An 8,829-nucleotide genomic window follows, 5' to 3' on the forward strand; every position below is an offset into this window, starting at 1 on the left:
TGAAACTCAGATGGGAACGGGTGAAAGACACAGAGAGAAGACAAGGACACATCCAATAACACATACAGATACACAGACAAGCACAGGCACGCGCGCGCACGCACACACTCACACATACACAGAGTTGCATTGTAGTACAGATGCTGAAGACAAGTAGACAGGTGTACCTGGTATGCTGTGTCTCCTTGAGGACATGGTTGGCTCTGGTCCGGAGATGTCCTTGGTTTTTCCGTACGGCCCGTCATCTGTGGAGACGAGAGACAAATATCAGGGGCTGCCTTTTGTTAGAGCTGCCAGTGAACGCCTCATCACTGATGAACAGACCCCCCTCTCTTTCAGTCTGCTGGTGGTGGTGGTGGGGATGACGGTACTGCAGAGGTGTTGTTAAGTTATTATAACGGTGATGCCCACTTCCCACGGCACTGAGGCCTCAAACATAAACTCTGTCAGATTCCAGATAAATACTTGTAGTTACAGTAATATTTACACTACAGTGAGTTCCAGCTCCACCGCAGCAGCTAAACCGGTTTAAACCAGCTCATCATCAACAGCAGAGTTTCATGTTTGCCATGATTCGTGTCCTGAGCTCAGCGTGCTGATTCTGCTCCACCACTGAGACTCAGACTGAGCAGCAGCAGCAGCAGCAGCAGCAGCAGCAGCAGCAGCCAGCGAGGGTGGAGCTGTAGGTGGGGGTCAGGCTCAGCACCGCCTCCTCTTTCTCCACTGAGACATTAAGCTTCACCTCCATGTGTTGGTGTCAGTGGAAGAACCAGGGTCAAGCTGACCTCATCACGGCTGCTGCTACATGCACCTACAACTGCACCTCCACCTCCACCTGCAAATACACCTACACCCACACCTCTGCCTACACCAACACTTCACCTATACCTGCACCTGCAAATACACCAACACTTCACCTACACCTGCACCTCCATCTCTATCTCCTCCTCTGCCTCCACCTCCACCTATATCCCTGCACCTCCACCTGCTGCAGCTGAAGCAGATAATATAACAGTGAGCACAGCTGATACAGAGACCTGTTTCTACAATCTGTATTCAGCACACAGACACATACACAGCTGCAGCAAGAGTAAGGAGTGTGAGTGTGTTTGTGCGTGCGTGTGTGTGTGTGTGTCATGGCTGAGTTTTGTCTGTCTGTGTTAATCCTCCACCTGCGAGCTTGTCCTGAGTTTCAAACAGACAGTGAACACCTCCTGGGGAAAGTAGGCGGAGCCAGTTTACTCAAAACTTTTTGAGCTGATGGTCAGTGAGAGGAAAGTAGAGCCTCAGGCCCAGAACAGCCTCACTGTTACACAAGCACACCACTCCTCAGCAGGACGCGCGTGTGTGTGTGTGTGTGTGTGTGTGTGTGTGTGTGTGTGCCTGTGTGTGCCTGTGTGTGTGCACTGTCAGGATAAAGACCACGGACAGGCTTCGGGCTCCTGGCAGACTGAACCTGGGTTTGATCTGTCAACCAATCACATGTCAGACGACCTTTGACCCTGCCCACATCAAAACCCTTCTTATTGTGAACCAGAAAAGACGTTTTGAAAATCTCTGACATTCAAACACTGTGAACAACAACGCAGGAACTTCATGAAGCTGCGGCTGAGAAACGAACAGACATTGTTTCTTCTTCAGACAGCAGCAGTCGTTCGATCAGACGCTCTGATCGATGATCGTCTGAACAACAGGAAGTCAAACACTTTCCTCTGTGACTTCACAACAACAGAAACAACAAGAACATCAAAACTAGAACCAGAACCTCACATATGTCCCATCAATTTCTGACATTACCGTGACCTTAACCTTGACCTATGACCCCAAATGTTCAACCAGTTCAGTCTTGAGTCCAGGTGCACATCCAAACTTAGAGAAGATCAAGTCACTGAGACATTAGTTCATGTTTTAAGAACAAATGACGCAGGTCTGACAGCACTGAAAGACATCACATGAATAACTTCCTTCTTGACTACAACAACTAAGTCACCAAGCAACAGAACCTGACTACGGGTCATAGCAACGACCTGTGGACTTGTTACAGGCGACAAAATGAAAAATCAATACAAGTTATTTATCAAATGTCATTCATCAAAGTTAAAAAATGTTTTATTCAAAACACATGGGACACTGCCTGGTCGTCATGACAACAGTGTCAAGCTGTGCCCGGACACGACTCAGGATTTGTAGGAAAAACAATAATGATGATTTAAGTCGTCAGTACAGAGAGAAGTAAGTGTGTGTTTGTGTGTGAAATCATTTCTCTTCTCTACTTTTACCCACAGAGGTGACAGAGAAGAAAACAATGGATTTTATCATTGAGATACAAATCCATGAAAAAAACATTAAGTACAGAAAATTCAATCTGTGTGCAGGTACTCGTGTGTGTGTATGTATGTGTATGTGTATGTGTATGTGTGTGTGTGTGTGTGTGTGTGTGTGTGTGTGTGTTCGAGCTGTGAGGTATTGAATGCCAAGGCGTCTGATTGTGGTCATTATGATGCTGAAGCTCACGAAGATGTGTAATTAGCTATTGTCCATGACGACGCCAGCAGAGTGTGGTTATCTCTCTCTCTCTCTCTCTCTCTCACACACACACACACACACACACAGACACACACAGACACACACACACACACACACACACACAGGGGTAAAGACAGACAGAGAGAGAACAAAAGACGAGGATGTGCACCACTGATATATGCAAAGTAAACACACTTTTATACACACAGACAAACTCTGAGCCCACGCCCACACACACACACACACACACACACACACACACACACACACACACACACACACACACACACAGACACTCCGCTATCTCTCACCCACACACATATAGAGCCGCTATGGATGGAACAAGCAGTAATTAGGACGGTTAATGGCTTCTCTCTGTTGTGGTTAATTGCAGCCTGTATGGATCTGGTGAGGGGGTTGGTGAGGGGGCTGGGGGGGGGGGATCATCACCACTTTAGCTCTAATGATCTCCTTCTTTTCTCTCTGAACTTTATTCGTGTAAAAGTTTGGGCCGTAATGATGGAGCACTCTGATTGGTCAATAAGCCTGGCCACATGACTCACAAACGAAACAGCTGCACAATCTTTTACTCTGCCTCCCCCAGTGGGCAGAGCTTCACCTGATTAACACCGCCCCTCCCTCTCTGCTAACTCCTCCACAGGTAACAGCCAGCGCGTTGTGCTGCTAGCATGTCTGTTAGTCAAACACACACACCGTGAACACACAGTTAGCGGTGATGACGCAGCAGCTTCTTCCTCACAGATCAACCTGACTCCGGTGTGTAGGAACAGAGGAACACGTCTAGTGGCCCCACCCCGCCCACAGCAGCTCAGGTCTCCTAGTTCAGGTGATTCATGACGACCCCCCCACCCCCCTCCTCAGCCCCTCACACACCCCCACATCACATACCACATCTGTCCATATGAGGCTGGGCTGCACTAAGTAAACACTCAGTTTTAAATGTAATCATGTTTTTACTCTGATGATGACCTCTGACCTCAGGATGCCCAACATGTAACTAAGGCAATGTGAGTGAAACCTCACGAGCAGTGATTGGCTGGATCTGAGCTACTTGTGTGTTTTGGTCATTTACTGAAGGAACGACTCCAACATACGTTTTGTTTTGTTTTTAGGCTATGTTTAGTCACATTACACTGTCATGTTGTTTATAATGATAATCAATACAGTTATAATTTTCAATGATTCATGTGTGAGGACCAAGCAGCTGAACGTTTCTAATGTGAAGTTTTAAGGTTTAGTCACAGTGAGACAAGCAGCAGATATACGGCCATAATCAATATGATCAATTATGAGCCCAAAGCTACTGAGAACATCGGTAACCCCGACCTTTAACCCCGAACCATCTGACACCAGTGGAGACTCTTTCAAAAGCTTCTTTACAACATGAGAGATACAACCTGAGCAGCTACTGTACAAGAGCAAACATCTCTGGGAAATGTAGTTCAGACCAACAACAGCAACAACAAATCAACTATCAATCTGATCGGTGAAGGAGGACTCACCAACACTGTTCGCCCCAACATCCCTCCTCAGACCACAGAACATGACGGCAGACATCGAGCTGGGCGAGTGACATCCACAGAGAGTATGTGTGTGAGAGAGCGTGAGAGAGAGAGAGAGGGAGAGAGAGAGAGACTGACAGAGAGGAGGAGACAGAGGAGAGATGTGAACTGCCGAGCGCTCGGGGAGCAGTGGTGATGATGGGCGCTTACGTTACGACCACTCAACCCGAGAGAGAAAAAGAGAGAAAGAGAGAGAGAGAGAGGGGTGCATATTGAAAAGGGAGGAGCAGAGAGAGAGAGAGAGAGAGTGTAGGATGAGCTTATGAGAGAGAAAGAGAGAGAGGGAGGTGAAAAGAGAGGAGAGGCTGAATTTGGAAAAAAAAAAGGGAGATAAAGTGGTTTCTGCTTGGTTTACATGTTACTGAGTCACTGGTTAAGACGGAGGAGGTGCAGGAGGAGGAGGAAGAGGAGGAGGAGGAAGAGCAGGAGAGGGAGGAGCAGCTGTAAGTGTGTCCTCAACTGTGGGAGTGTCTTCAGTAGAATTGTTTTGTCTTTTTTAAGTGACACTTAAAAATGTTGTAGACTCTACAGCATGTTTCACCTGTTGGCCCCGCCCACAGCTGGACAGCGCTCTGGACAGATGTGCAGCTCTAGAAGACCTTTCAGCTTTTACCCAGAGCTTCCCTTCTGTATCTTCAACTCTGATCGATCTGACCAGTTCAAACTTGCGTGTTCACCTCCTCGCTACAGCCACCAGAGGTCACCAGTGGTCACGCTGAACTGACCACACACACACACACACACACACACACACACACCCAAGAGCATCTCTGTCCTTAGACTTGTACAATGACTCAGTAACGAAGCAACTAGAGAGAGAAAGAGAGAGATAGAGAAGTAGAGGGATAGAGAGAGGAGTGAACCCCCCCCCCCCCCCCCCCCCCCCCCAGTGAGGTCATAGCTTCAGGTTCTTTTTCTGACCGACTGTCTGAACCCATCAGAGCAAAAATACAGCACACGTACTGTAAAAAAAACACACACACTCCCACCCACACACGGAGTCTGCTGGTTGGATGAGCAGGCGGAGACACTAATAACACTGGTTATTACTCTCTCTCTCTCTCCTCATGGTCAGTTCAAAGTGGATGCGGCTCGCCCTATGCTGCCTGACCTAGTTTCCTCCCAACAGCTCGACATCTGAACATCAGAGGTTCTGAGTCACGGCGTTGTCTCGTCCAAGGTCTCACACGCAACCTGAAAATCTGTTGTTTTGTTTTTTTTATTATTCTCTCCGCCTGGCGACAGAGAGAGCAACGGCCATCTTGTGTTGAGGTTGCCTCGTTGTTGTAAACACGGCATCTTCTTCAAAAGTTCACCTGAGCAAAGATGAACTGATCAGAGTTCAGTGGTCAGAGGTCAAAGGTCAGGTGTGACCTCAGACACAGTTTGACACGGATGTTTCATGTAGCAGGAACTAGTCTGAGTGGCAGCAGCAACAGCAGTGTGAGTGTAACTGGAGGTTTGTTCAATCAGCAGCAAAATGAACCGCTGAAAATACATCAGAGGAAAAAACTTGAAAAATAACTGAATTTTAAAAAACGACAAATTACAAGAGCGATTCACTTCACAGAGTCAGACTCATTAATCAGCTCCTGTTGTTGTTGTTGTTGTTGTTGTCAGAAGCTTGACTCATTGATCAGGCTGTGTTTTAAAGAGATGGTTCGTGTGTGTGTGGTGCAGCAGATTTTGATTGGTTATTGCCCCCAAACGAAACCACACTGAACCAACTGGAAAAAAGCAGCATCTCAGGACCAATCAGGATGAGCTCAGGCCTGGTTACGGTTACGGTTACCAGGGAACAGACGCCTGAACATTATAACCCCTGACCTCTGACCTCTTCATGTGAACACACCGGCAGCAGTTGCATTACAGCTCCTGATTGTTGTGTGTCTGCGACAACAGGTGTGTGTGTGATGTAGCTGATGTGCATGTGCCCTGGGGGAGTCACATCGCATACAGTATAACCTTAAGATGCAATGAAGAATTGTTGTGATATCCTATATAAATCTATCCTATGAAATGAAAATAAATCATATTCTAATGTTAGTTAAAATATTAATAATACAATTTAAAATCTTTACTACATTCTTTCTTTCTTTATTAAAGGGATACTTCACCCAAAATCGATAATTCACTGATTTTCTACTCAACATCATGCCAAGGAAGGGTTCAGAGAACTTTTGGAGGGAGAGAGTCCGAGTGGCAACAGGTTTTTATATAATGGCGGCAGATAGAGTTCACTTTTGAATCGTCCAAAACACACACTATGAAACATTCAAATACATCCATACTGCTCGTCCATACTGACCCAAGTGTCCTGAAGCCGCGACATGAAAAAGTTGTTTGGAAAAATTTAATTTAATCTCTGTTTTTAGCCTTGTTGTAGCAGTAGCTCCCAGTGGGTGCGCGAGATGCGCAAGATTTGCTGCGAGATGTTCTTCCGTGTTTACATCATCCAATGGTTCACAACGACGAACGAACATCTCGCGCATGCACACAAACATCAACAGAGCCACTGGGAGCGACTACTACAACAAGGCTAAAAACTGAGATTAAATTATTTTTTTCTGAACAACTATTTCATGTGGCGGCTTCATGACACTTGGGTCAGTACGGACGAGCAGTATGGAGTAGGGGTGTAACGGTATGGGATTTTACAGTACGGTACGGTAACGGTATTAGTACAGTATACCGCTGTATTTCACGGTGACGGTATTAAAATTAAAGTACATGCTTTATGTAAAGTAATACAACTTATATTTGGTTTATACTTAAGTGTCAGCTAAATGTAATTATTTATATTCAGTCACTAAAGTCTCTCTCTCTACACAGAGACATGTCTGTGTACACACACACACACACACACACACACACACACACACACACAGCCTCTATTATGCATCTCTCTCTATCTATTATAGTCCATCTTTCTCTCTCTCCTTCTTTCCTTCAATATCTCTCTTTCTTTCTTTCGTCTTTTTTTTTTCTTTGACATGACGTCACGTACTGATTAAGTTCGGCTTGTGGCTTCATGGAGCAAACGCTAACATGCCACACACACACACCATGGATCTTTTATAAGATAATGTAATACATCATGACACACACACACACACGCGCCTTAGTGTTTTGGAACCTTTATTCATGTGTGTGTGTCTGTGTCTCTGTGTGTGGCTGTGTTAGCGTTAGCTCCGTGTTAGCGCAGGGCTTAGCAAACACTGCTCTCCGACCACGAGCCAACCCCCCTACCTCCCCACCCTCACTCCAACAACGTGTTTCTATGGTTTCCTTCGGCTTCAACCAATCACGATCTAAAAGCCCGTTGTAAACAAAAGCATATGTGCACAGTGACATGTGCCTCCCAGAACTGTGGGGGAGCTCCGGAGAGGGGAAACAAAAGAGAAACCAACGAAGGAGCGAGCTATTTCCGGCAGTAAAATAGTAAAATGTTTTGAGTTCCCGACGTGTAAGTGGAGTTGCGCTGCAGCGCCGCATAATATTAAAATAATTAATTAATTACCGTCACCGTGAGCTTGGAAATCTCACGGTGTCACCACCGTGGCTTTACACCACCGCGGTATACCGAAGTACGGTATACCTTTACACCCCTAGTATGGAGGCATTTGGATGTTTCATAGTGTGTGTTTTGGACAATTCAAAAGTGAACTCTATCTGCCGCCATTATATGAAAATCCATTGCCAGCCGAACCCCCCCTGGAACTCCAAAAGCGTTCTGATAACTCCGAAAGTTCTCCAAACCCTTCCTTGGCATGACGGTAAGTAGAAAATTGGTGAATTATCGATTTTGGGTGAAGTATCCCTTATATATTCAAGTAACAGATTCTATTCTATCATCACCACACTGACGGCGTCACTCTCCAGTCCTCATTACTATAGAAAGACTAGTGTGTGTGTGTGTGTGTGTGTGTGTGTGTAGATAGAGGGGAACAGAGGCAGAGGTTGAGGCAGTGAGGAAAATGAGTCATGTCAGCTTCTCACATACACACATGGGCAATCACATTTTACATTGCACATGGTCAGTTTTTCCTCATTCCCCACCCCCCACCCATCGTTCTGTGGGTTTCTGGGTTTCAAGTGCAAATGAATCTACACTCTGAGGATTATGGGTAAGTACTTTGAAGTGGCAAATGATGGCATCCCGTGGCTCAGTGCAGGAGGCACACTCATGTACTTTCACTGACGGAACAACACACACACACACACACACACACACACACACACACACACACACACACACACACACACACACACACACACACACACACACACACACACACACACACACACACACTTACTTTGTGGGCAGCTGGTTAAGAAAACATATGCAAACATGTGTCTACACTAACAAGCCAAACACACTCTCTCTTACACATTTACACTCACACACACAGTCACACACACACACACACACACACACACACACACACACACACACACACACACACACACACACACACACACACAAAGACTGACTGAATTACTATACCACAGGTGTTCCTAAACAACTCAAGAGTGCAGGAAACAGATGACGCATTAAAGTAAATGTCACACTGTTAGTTAAGGACCTTTTACTTCATCAGTACTAATAACTGTGCCATTATTGATTATTATTGATTATCATGTTTACAAAAAATGACCAGTTAGTTATAAACATCTACAGACCTTGTCTACACAGATGGACTGTCTCTATGTCAGTACA

Source organism: Trachurus trachurus, assembly GCF_905171665.1.
Source record: "Trachurus trachurus genome assembly, chromosome: 5".
NCBI classification, from domain to species: Eukaryota; Metazoa; Chordata; class Actinopteri; order Carangiformes; family Carangidae; genus Trachurus; species Trachurus trachurus.